Source organism: Carassius auratus, chromosome 23, assembly GCF_003368295.1.
Source record: "Carassius auratus strain Wakin chromosome 23, ASM336829v1, whole genome shotgun sequence".
In the NCBI taxonomy this organism is placed as follows: Eukaryota; Metazoa; Chordata; class Actinopteri; order Cypriniformes; family Cyprinidae; genus Carassius; species Carassius auratus.
Window position 1 is genome coordinate 19,014,706 of NC_039265.1, and position 12,247 is coordinate 19,026,952.

Here is a 12,247-nt window from a genome sequence, read left to right on the forward strand (position 1 = left end):
AATGCAAAAGTTGTGGCCGAAATAGCTCAGTTGGGAGAGCGTTAGACTGAAGATCTAAAGGTCCCTGGTTCGATCCCGGGTTTCGACAAAATCTCCCACTCATTTTATGGGGAAGTCGTGGCCTAATGGTTAGAGGGTTGGACTCCCAATCGAAGGGTTGTGGGTTCTAGTCTCGGGCCGGAAGGAATTGTGGGTGGGGGGAGTGCATGTACAGCTCTCTCTCCACCTTCAATAACACGACTTAAGTGCCCTTGAGCAAGGCATTGAACCCCCAACTGCTCCCCGGGCGCCGCAGCATAAATGGCTGCCCACTGCTCCGGGTGTGTGTTCACAGTGTGTGTGTGTGTGTGTGTTCACTGCTCTGTGTGTGTGCATTTCGGATGGGTTAAATGCAGAGCACAAATTCTGAGTATGGGTCACCATACTTGGCTGAATGACACTTCACTTCACTTCACTTAAATGTTAGAAAACTTAGAGAGCTTCCTATTGGCTGACATTAAAGAGAGGTGCTCTTATGTTAGAAATTCATTCCTGTTACAAACAGGTTTTATATTGGGCTGCTATGGTTTTTGTGTGACATGATACCATGTAACTCTCACTCAGTGATACAGCAAGTTTTCAATTCAAAACAACCATTTTTTGAGGGGAAAAAAAGTATAGTTTACATTGCTGAACTCTGTTGGTCGTTTAACATTTCTATAAAACAGTTGCCAAATATGAAATGTTTCGCTACTTCTGTCTGATCTCTTTGCATTCTATTTTGGTGAATAGAAACCCTGCTTACTTTGATCTGCCAAAAATGCATTTCTCAAACATATTTTTTCTGCTTAATGTTGTCAGTGCAGTTGTATATATATATATATATATATATATATATGTTCTGCTTTCCCAGAAAGGTTAAATCTTCCGGTTTCAAAGCAAAGTTTACAGTGCAAAGCTTTTTACATGAAAAATACTTAAAAAACGTGGGCCACACGATGTAAAGTCGTGGCCTTGAAATCCTGTGTTGAGGAAACAGCACCCATTTCTCACCTTTGTGACAACAGCAACCTGGGGTTATCAGAGATGAATTCATAAATATTTTATTTTGTATTTAGAAATTAGTATATTAATCATTATAGAAATTATTACATTATATTATATCAACCATAGGCCTCGGCTACCGGACTGCATTCAAATGAAGTTTATTACGAATGGTACAGAAAGTAGGCCTACATAAATAAAACATTTTTATCCATTCCACAATCACAAACTGATCGTCTTTGTGCTGTAATATTATTATTATTATTGGTAATATTTTTATATTCATTATGTATTTGATTTCCCCTTCATTTCGATCTCTTTACTTAATTTTCTGAATAGTTTTGTAAATAATAGCCTACAGTAAATGTTTGACATACCATTATGCTGTATGACTGGAATGTTTACTGGAAGCAGTTTAAAGGTTGAATTTAAGATATATTTCATTTTATTTAGGCTAATTATAAATACTATCATAGGCGCCGATCCCAAAAATAACCGACCACCCATTCATTCATTTTAGAGTGTGTGTGTGTGTGTGTGTGTGTGTGTGTGTGTGTGTGTGTGTGCATAATATTTCTTATAGAAGTTTTAAATATGCTTTATATTCATTTCTTGTGATTAAGCTCCGTTTTCTAATTGGAGATCGGTTGAAATGTGAATTATTCATTGGATTTTAACTAAACGTTAAGTAGCCTAAGAATGTCAAAATGTTTTTAGTTATCATTATTATTATTATTATTTTTTTATTTATTTTTTTTGCATCTAGATTGTGTCTGTTTTGAGAATCTGGAGCAATATAATTATTTGATCTATTATGGCTAATTGTTAAGTGAGAATGTTATGTTTATGTCATTATTTTATTCGTGCAGAGACTAATGTAAAAACAAAATATGAAAATGTGTATGTGTTTCTAACCAAACCGTATAGGTGAACATGATGAGCGTTCATGGTATCTTTATTAGGCTGCTTGTTGAAGATGACAGTGTGTGAACTTACAGCTCTATTTCTTTCTTTTTTTTTTCTTTTTTTTTGTGATCAATTTTTTTTTTTTTTTTTTTTTTTTTTTTTTTATTCATCAACACAACATCCATTCAAACAAATAAAACAGTGAAGGGGGAGCAACAGACGAATCAATATTTTTAAAATCTGGAAGAAGAGAGAGAGAAAACAAAACCTTTTTTATAGTGCTTTGGTAGAAAAAACATTGCCCTGCATCGATTTGACTAGGTTTAGCTCTGTTCATTTGTGCTGTTGTTTATTCACAAGTCACTATTTTAAGGGAGCTGTAAATCCAAAATGTGTTTGCAGACATGTGCGGAGTAAACCAGATTTGTATTATTGTCTTCTTTGCAGCTGTAAAACCAGAAAACAGCATTCCTTTCTTTAATGAACTTGTACAGGAGAAAGAATCATCATTGAGAAGACATAAAACTGGATAAGATGTGTAATCAATTTCTAGGAAAAAGCCATAGGCCTTAGGTTGACGACAATTGGACACTCCCAAAACGTGGACCTGATGATACAGCTTTACACATATAGCAGTCATAGGTTAATTGCAGATTCATTTTAAACCTCTTGTAATGAGTTATGTATGCTCTATGGATCAATCAATCAATCAATCAAACTTTATTTCTATAGCCCTTTACAGCAGCCACAAGTTGTCCAAAGTGCTTCACATCAGATACAAATAACACATCATTTGAACACAATATTCGAATAGGAGTAGAGAAAATACAATGTTACAATGTTACACCGCTACTGCGTATCAAATGCCAATTTAAACAAATAAGTTTTCAGTTTGGTTTTAAAGAGTACAACGTCTGTTTCAGTGCGCATGTCAGGGGGGAGCTTGCTCCAAAGCTTAGGGCCAGCAAAAACAAAGGCCCTATCACCCCACTGTTTATGATTCGACTTAGGGACCTGTAAAGTGCATTGATCAGAAGACCGGCAAGCGACGATTTTGTCTACCCAGAGTTAAAAGCTCAGACAGGTACTCAGGGGCTAGCCCACTTAGAGCTTTAAAAACAAACAAAAAAATCTTAAAATCAATCCTAAAACGCACTGGAAGCCAGTGGAGAGTAGCTAAAACCGGAGTAATGTGTGCTCTTCTAGGAGTACTGGTTAAAAATTGAGCAGCACCATTTTGTACAAGTTGCAGACGGGAAAGAGATGTTTGACTCAGACCGACATAAAGAGCATTGCAATAATCAAGCCTTGAACTAAAAAAGGCATGTAAAGCTCTTTCCAAATCGTGCCTTGTAAGAAAAGGCTTAACTTTACTAAGCAGACGAAGTTGGAAGAAGCTCATTTTTACTACATTGCTAATCTGTGAATCAAATTTCATGCTGCAATCGAAAGTCACGCCCAATGGATAAAGCGTTGAGGCAAGTTTTTATAAGTTAAGATTAGATTATACCACACTCTCTTAGTCGACCAATCAATCAAAAACTGTTAATTCAGAAATCCACGTATGTCTACTAGAAAGAGGCTTTGCAGTGTGAATATTAAGTTTACTATATATTAGAGGAGCAGATGGCCGACCAGAGGATGGTGTGATCCTTTCCCACATAGGATGAGAGGAAATGGGGGATGCCCAGGAAACTCCATAGACCTTGAGAGCAGAGCGTAGCTGAAATAAGGTCAAAATATGATGAAGCTGGTAAACAAAACTTATTTTATAGTTTGTTGGTTATCATATAAGTCACCGCATGTGTTTATGCCCAATGTAGACCAAGAGGGCTGGACTAATGGCTGATTTCCACATACAAAAAATGTAAATTGTGCCATTAGGGTGTGTTGTTACAAAATTTGAAAGATCCTCCCATCAGGCGTTCCACCTTTTTTCCAGATCCTCATAGAACTGGCCACAACCGGGCCAAATTTATATTTATAATTTTTTTATTTCCTGTGCCAGCAAATAATATATCTTGGAGTCTATGTGGTTTAACCTTGTCAGATTCAATTACTCTCCATGAAGCTTTAGACTGAGGATCAACCCAGATATGAAGAGCCTTAAGGACAAATAAAAAATTGTTAACTTACAGCCAATCTTCAATTTATAGCTTAGTTTCTGAAGGAGCATCACCTATGAATATTTTAGTAGGCTACTATAATGTTTCGGTGAGGAATTAATTGTTGTCAAAGTCCTTTCAGACAAGTCGTGCCACTCGGCCGCTATCTTGGCATCGCCTCCGGGCAGCTATTTCAGAATAACCAGACCAGCTCCTATCTAAATGAATGGGCAGAGAGTCAGAATTGCACTTTCACTGGTCACCAGGACATAAAAACAGCATGTATAGAAACAGCAGTGAAATAGGATAAAAATCGCTGAAAAAAAATTGATGACTTTGCCCCAAAATAAGGTTTAAAACGACTTTTTCCCCACAGGTTATACTTTTACTACGCATGCGCAAGGGTTCCTCAGCTGTGCGCATACATCAGTGGAACCAGACGATAGGCTTAAATGTTTCCCGGCTTGACTGTTAAAAGCACATGATTGGCTTTCCAGCGGGAGGGGCGGGACATGTGCACACAACCGCCATCTTTGCCGTTACGGGTTTTCCTTATATAGTTGGATTGAGGATTGAGGAAGTGACATGTCTCTTATAAACTGTCTCTGTTATTGTGTATCATTTGTAAGTGAAAACACAGCACGCTCATTTATCGTCACACACGGCCGTAAATACAATCATAAAGTCAAACCTTTATTGGCATAATTATCAGGCCTTTACAGTATTTGCTAAATATATGGTAATATATTAATGATAGCCTATGTAAATAATGTTAAAGCCATACATGAACTGAAAGGGGAAATGCAGTATTAAATATAAAAATAGGCCTATATCCTTAACCAGTTTCTATTCCTTCGACGTCACCGCCAACAGCAAATATGGCAGAGATTATATCAGGTAATGATTTATTTAATCTTGAAAGTGTTTAATGTGGAGTTTTTTTTATTTTATTTTGCATGACCTGCCATGCTGAAGGTATCAGTGGATTTAGAAAAAAATTAATATATATATATTTTTTTTTACAGGAAACAAAAATGTCGCTAGTAAATCAATACTTAAAAATACCTAGAAACGATACTGCATTTCTGTAGTATGACTCAATGTTAAGTGATCTTCTTTGTCCTATTTCCTCTTTACATTCCAAAGTGTTTCCAAAGGCATAATTTCCGCATATTCATGACACTCTGGCAGGAGCCTGTTTTTAAATGCTCTGGTGTGTGTCATCTGCATACAAAACGTTTACACACCCACTCATCAGAACAAACTTGAGCTCATTTTAAAGTATTTTATCTTTATGACATTAAATGTCATAATATTTATTTATTTATTTATTTTTAAAATGCTTTATACATAAAGAATGAAATAATACTTTTAGGGATTATGATTTATGTATTCTCATATGAGAAACAGAATACAGTCATGCCAGTGGCTTATAAAGAGATGTTTTATTTAACATATGCACTAATAAATGCATTAACTGTCAAAGCTATACCAATAATTCACAGAGAAACAGAAGCCAGAACTTGTCTTCAATGGAGCCCATTTCTGGAATACATTAAGGAGACAAATATGTCCCAGTATTTTCTCTCTCTATCTGTATTTTTTGTTTATTTACATGTAGTTTTTGCCCCTGTACAGCATTTTACGCTCTCATTCAGTGTGTTTAGTGTGTAAAACTGCCTGCCTGGAATTTTGTTTTATTTATATTACATGAATGCAAATTATCTTTCATTGTGATCCTTTCATATTTTCTTCTTCTTCTTTTTAATTTTCTCTTGTTTTCTTCAAATATTTTCAGTCAGAAAAAAAGAGTCAGGTTTAAAGACCATAAAAACAGCAACAACTACTTATATGAATAACATTAGCTCCTCCCTGAAGCATCTAATATAAGTAAAAAGAAAGTGAAAATTAGGGCATTATAACTTCAGTGTTGCATTCACATAAACTACCCTCTACCATTTATCCCTTGAGTTTAAAAAAAAGGAAGCAATGTGAGTACTTTTATATTTAATCAGATCTAACAAAACTGTATTGTTTCCAAATTTGTGCATAACCGTATTTCCACTTTTTTTATTTTATTTTATTTTATTTAATACATGGCTAGGTGTGCATTAAATGATTTATATGTGAGTGTCTCTGTGTATTTAATGTTGATTTTTTTTTTTTTTTTTTTTTTTTTTTACATTTTAAACCTTTCAATTACATGATAATGTAATTTTATATGATTTTTGAAACAAATATATGAATTATTATTGCTCAATGCATTATTGTAATGAAGACATTCCAGGGAAGACTTGTACATGTCAACAGAGCTGACAGTGTATGAGAGATTCAGAGCACACAGAGTCATGAATAAGCTCCATATTATTCATATTGCAGAGACTAAAATCAACATCAGAAAACGAGAATGGGAAGTAAGTGATGAGGAACAATGGCTGTAATGCTAGATATCAGCAGAGTAGCTAAAACAAACCTTTATTTAAATTAACACTAAACTGCAGATATATCTGAATTATATATATATATATATCTGAATTATATATATATATATATATATATATTAGGGGTGTAACGGTTCACAAAATTCACGGTTCGGTTCGGTACGATTCACTGATGTCACGGTTCGGTTCGGTACGGTTCGGTACGTTTTAGATACAGCAAAAAGAACAAATTGGCAACAAAGTATGTTTTTTTGTTTTTTTTTACATTGAACAATGATCTATTCTTTACCCATCTTCTATGGTGTTTTCTTAGCAGCATACTGTATAAAACAAAAACAGCTCCTTATTAAAAAAAATGGAAAATGTTATATTGTTGTAGTAGTTATGAACAAATACAAAGATGTAACTTTTCATATGGAACTCTATAACTCTTTATATTGAGTGTGTTTTTACTCAATTGGTTCTCTATAGGGCTTATGTTTTTTGGAACAAAGCAGGAATTACGGTCTGGCTGAAATGGGCTCGTGAAGGAATATAGTAACGGGGCTAAATTACATTAAGAATGTTCTTAAAACATGCGTTTTCCACTATAGGCGCTCGCTCACTCAGCACACGCTGAAGGCTCGTTGCAAATCGTACTGCTCAGGAAATTGCGACACAGTACAGTACTAGTCCATTTTGATTACCGTGCTTGTTTGGATGCCCCGATCGATTGGTAAAGTGCACCCAAACACCAGACCTGTTGGTTATTGGAGGATCTTCTATTTGTGGTCTGTTAAACGCATTGGCCATTTTGCAACGAGCCTTCAGCGCGTACTGAGTGAGCGAACGCCTGACCTGAGTAGCCTAACATAAACATATAAGCTGGTGTTTTTTTTTTGTTCGGGGGTGTCAGGGGCGTTGCCTGTTACGTCGTGTGGGTTATTGGGCTACCTTGTTGAACGCATATCATTATATTTCACAATTTTTTCTTTATTTTCCAAATATAATTAATTAGTCCAACGAACCGTTCGGTACATAATGCGTACCGCGTACCGAACCGAAAGCCTCGTACCGAACGGTTCAATACGAATACGCGTATCGTTACACCCCTAATATATATATATATATATATATATATATATATATATATATATATATATATATATATATATATATATATATATATATATATATATATATATATCATAAGTCGTATAAAGTCATATAAAAAATTGATACAACTTTTTTTTTCTTTCTTTTAAATAGATGTTGTGTCTTTACCAGAAAAAAGATTGTGCTTCTTGGGAAAACAGGAGATGGCAAGAGCAGCTCTGGAAATACAATCCTCCAAAAAAATGTTTTCAGACCTGATTCTTCACCAAATTCCACAACATATAAATCTGTAAGAGAGAATGGGACAGTGAATGGAAAAAAGATTGCAGTTATTGACACACCTGGACTCTTTGACACAAACTATGATGATGACGAGGCCATTAAAACTGAGATGATTAGAGCCATTATTGAATGTGCTCCAGGTATAGATTCCTTTGTCATTGGTCTAAAAGTTGACAGGTTCACTATACAAGAAATTGAGATTGTGAAAAAAATTAGTGAGTATTGTGGAGAAGAAGCCTTTAAACATGCAGTGGTTTTATTCACTCACGACGAACAGCTAAAAGGTTAAATCATCGAAGAATTTGTTCAGAAAAGTCCAAAACTGCAGGAGCTTGTTGATAAATGTGGAGGTCGCTGTCACGTTATCGACAACAATTACTGGAATCAATGTCTCCATTGCCCCTGTAGTTGTGGATACAAGAGTAATCATTTCCAAGTGAAAAATCTGCTGGATAACATAAATGAAATGGTGCAAGAAAACGGCTGCTACACCAATGAGCTGATGTAAATTGCAGAGCAAGAAATTCACAAGGAGATGAAAAATAAAAATGAAATCAATTTATCTTCAGAAGAGAGACGTGAAAGAGCAAAGAAGAATGTTTATAAAAAATTCCTCATTCAGCTTGCAGGAGTGACAACAGGGACACTGGTTGGTACTTTTCTGGGCATTGGTGTTGCAGTGGCCTCTGTTGTTGCTTTACTGAAAGGAACAATCTGCAATAAAGCATTGAAGCCGGGAATTGAAGCAGTAAATACAGCACTAGCAGTTGCAGGAGCAGTAGCAGCAGGAGGAGCAGGAGCAGGAGCAGGAGCAGGAGCAGCAGCAGCAGCAGCAGGGCTAGGAGCAGCAGCAGCAGGAGCAGGAACAGCAGCAGGAGTAGGAGCAGCAGCATGAGGAGTGGAAGCAGGAGCAGCAGGAGTAGGATCAGGAGCTGCAGCAGGAGTAGGAGCGGGAGCAGCAGCAGGAGTAGGAGCAGCAGCAGGAGTAGGAGTAGGAGCAGCAGCAGCAGGAGTTGGAGAAGCAGGAGTAGGAGCAGGAGCAGCAGCAGGAGTAGGAGTAGGAGCAGCCGCAGCATGAGTAGGAGCAGCGACAGCAGCAGAAGCAGCAACAGCAGCAGGAGTAGGAGCAGGAGCAGCAACAGCAGCAGGAATAGGAGCAGCAGCAGGAGCAGGAGCAGCAGCAGTAGTAGGAGTTGCTGCAGGCACTGGCATTGGAGCAGCAGCTGGTACAGGAATTGCTGCAACTGTTGTTGCTGGAACTGCAGCCCTTGCAGGAGCAATTGGAGGAGGAATCACAGGATACAAATCAACAAAAAAAGCTGATTCTGTGCTTGATGCCATTAAGAGTTCAGCCAAAGCCAACTATGAGAATGCAAAAGGGGTTGTTAAAAAGGTAGAACAATTACCTTTAAATGTTCGTAAGAAGTTTCAGTAGAATTATTTTTCAAAATAAAGCATTAGAAATTGATTTGGAAATAAATGTTAAATTTCCCTTTAATTCTAGTTTCTTTCTGAAAGATTTGGTCAGAAATTGAGATGGACTGAGTTTTAAACATTTGATAAAGAATGAGAGAGCATGTGTACAGTAAATGAATTATGGAAAAAAAAAAAAAAATATATATATATATATATATATATATATATATATATATATATATATATATATAATTTTTTTTTTTTTTTTTTTTTTTACCTAACATGCATTAGTCTACCACATGAGCCACAGGAACATTATTTATTCACATATGTATACATATTATGTGAACATTAATGGGTCCAAACAGCAATGGACTCGTGTTGAGTGTGTTGAGAGCTACTCATTCTGATCTTAAAGTGTCTGAACATCAGAAACAGTAAAGCAGATTCAGTCGAGTGTACAGACTCCTGCATGACCCTAGGTGGCGCTATAATACAGCACACTTCTTTTCTTTTATCTCTGTTAAAACATCATCTTCTCATCTCATCATTTTGAGATTTTCCTGTTTGGGATCAAACACAACATTTTATACCCAATCTTCACTTCTGCATTTTTAAGAATAAACCAGATTTATTTCTGCTGTGACACAATATTCTTCTCAAGAGCTGCTTAAAAGTATTTTGATTATAATACATACAAACCTTTAGGCACCAGCATACAGAGATTCTTAAAACACATAAGAATACAGAAATGAATTCATATGATAATCAGTTATGATTTTCATAATTTAATTTAATTGTACTTTAAAACAGTACATTGTATCAAGATTAAACGGAAAGAAAACAGTAAAAGGTTTTCTCTAATGATGTGTAAATATGGGGCCCTTATGACCTGTCATAGAATTAAAGAACAATCTCATGATTTTGCAGTTACTAAATAACACAAAGTGCATGTTGAAAAAGTGTATAAAAGTTATTACCAGTGAGGCTCTTCAATGGAGCAAACAAAACCCACAGGAATCGCATTGATGCATCAACAGAATTGATGAGAAACATACTCTCAACAGAACAATTTAGACAATTAATGCTCAATTACAGTTTACTGAAGAATAAGTTTGAAATATAATAAAAAGCAGCAAAATATTTATGTCTTTTTAACCCCCAGGTGCAACTGTCTGTTGAGACAATTTCTATATGGAAATATATGAAACATTTACTGTATAATTTATAGGAGTTTACTGGCAAAAAAGCTGGCAATAAAATCTTGTAAAAATTATGTTAATTGCTGAAAAATGGATTACAGTACATTACTGCAAAGCAAATTACAGTTAATTGCTGTGTTCAAAATACATAAAAAATACACACACACACACACACAAGTGGAGAAAAAAAAAGAAACATAAAATAACTGTAGGGAAAATAACATCACAATAAGTCCAAATTCCAGCTCAAATAACAGTCTCAGTACGAGTTAGATTTTACTAAATCTCAGTTCCAGCTTGCATGAGATCCTTTTTCCGCAAATGTAGTTCTGGTCAACACAGTTCAGTCAAAAAAGGGAGAAAAAAAGGTACACAATCCTACCACTCTGTCCTTAAGAGATGTCCGTCCGTTAACATCTCAAAGTGACTTTTAACTCTGACCTCCTTAGTGACCTGAGTTACACCCATCCCCTCTTGAATACATGCACGTCCCCGCTGCATCTGCATATTTTTCTTTTCTTTTAGTTGAGTCACAACCATGGGCACATCATCAATAGGAGGAGCATTAACCTCCTCTAAACAGAGCTACTCAGACCTTGCAACAGAAATTGAATCACTACGGTAAGTGGACTCCCTAACTGGGGATACTCAAGCCTTTATGCAGGCTGTCTCTCTTTTTGTGAATGCCTGGGAATAACCTCTACCCTGAACTCTGTGTCATTCTCTCGTTCACTCTGATCACCTCCAGCATTCATAGTTCTCCTCAGAGCTGCATTCTCTTTAGTTTTGTTCTTATCCTCACAATCAACTTCTGTTTAAGCCTCCTGAGAAGGAAATTCATCTACAGACCTAAAACAGAGATCCAATCCTGGCTCTTCCCTCACTGAGCCCCCTGAATCAGTATGACCAAATTCCGGCTCAACAGAAGGTATTTCTACTTCCCCAGACTCAAGCTTCCCCTTACAGGTTCTTCTGAATACTCCTCTTAGAACTCACAGGTAAGTATGCTCTCTCTTGTTGGTTCAACCACGGGTAAGTCAATTGAGATTCTGAGGTTTTGGGCAGGGTAACTGCTCAAGGCTCACTTGAAATTGAGTGTCAAAGTCCAGTGTATCCACAAGTATGGTACTGAAAAACTGATCAGCCCCAGACTCGTACTCACACTCTGAGTCTTGTGACAGTACCCCCCTCCTCACGGCCCACTCCTGAGGACCGAGGACTCAAACGACGTGGTGGACGTCCTCTTCCCCTGGGAGCTGGTCGGTCAGGATGATTGGAGTGGAAGGTGTTGAGTAAGTTTGGCTCCAGGATGTCGTTGCGTGGGGCCCATGAACATTCCTCTGGACCATATCCTTCCCAGTCCACTAGATATTCAAGTTGTCCACCACGCTGCCGGGAGTCCAGAATGTCTCTTACTTCATAGGCAGCACCGTCTTCTAGGAGGAGTGGAGTGGGTCTTCAGCTTCGGCAGGTTATGTGGAGGGAGAGACAGAGGGATGGTGAGGTTTCAGGAGAGGCACATGGAAAGTGGGGTGAGTCCGGTACTCAGGAGGTAATTGCAGTTTATAAGTGACTGGATTGATCTGCTGAAGGATGGTGAATGGTCCAATGAATCTGAGACTTTGCTTGCGGCAGGGCAGGCACAGGCGGATGTCCCGGGTGGACAGCCAGACCTTCTGACCGGGTTGGTAAGTTGGGGCCTTGGATCAGCCAAGGTCGAATGTCGTTCTACGTCTGCATAAGGCCCACTGGAGTCCCAGACCCTCTCGCTCTCCCG

General features: G+C 37.3%; 1 non-coding gene and 1 pseudogene across 1 annotated transcript; both read left to right on the plus strand.

The window, feature by feature from the left end:
• The first annotated feature begins 15 nt into the window (after positions 1-15).
• Positions 16-88, plus strand: trnaf-gaa (transfer RNA phenylalanine (anticodon GAA)). Its single transcript has one exon. It is a non-coding gene; the product is annotated as a tRNA-Phe (tRNA).
• A 3,302-nt stretch (positions 89-3,390) lies between these two features.
• On the plus strand, positions 3,391-11,762 carry LOC113040898 (GTPase IMAP family member 7-like; annotated as a pseudogene).
• Positions 11,763-12,247: the final 485 nt, after the last annotated feature.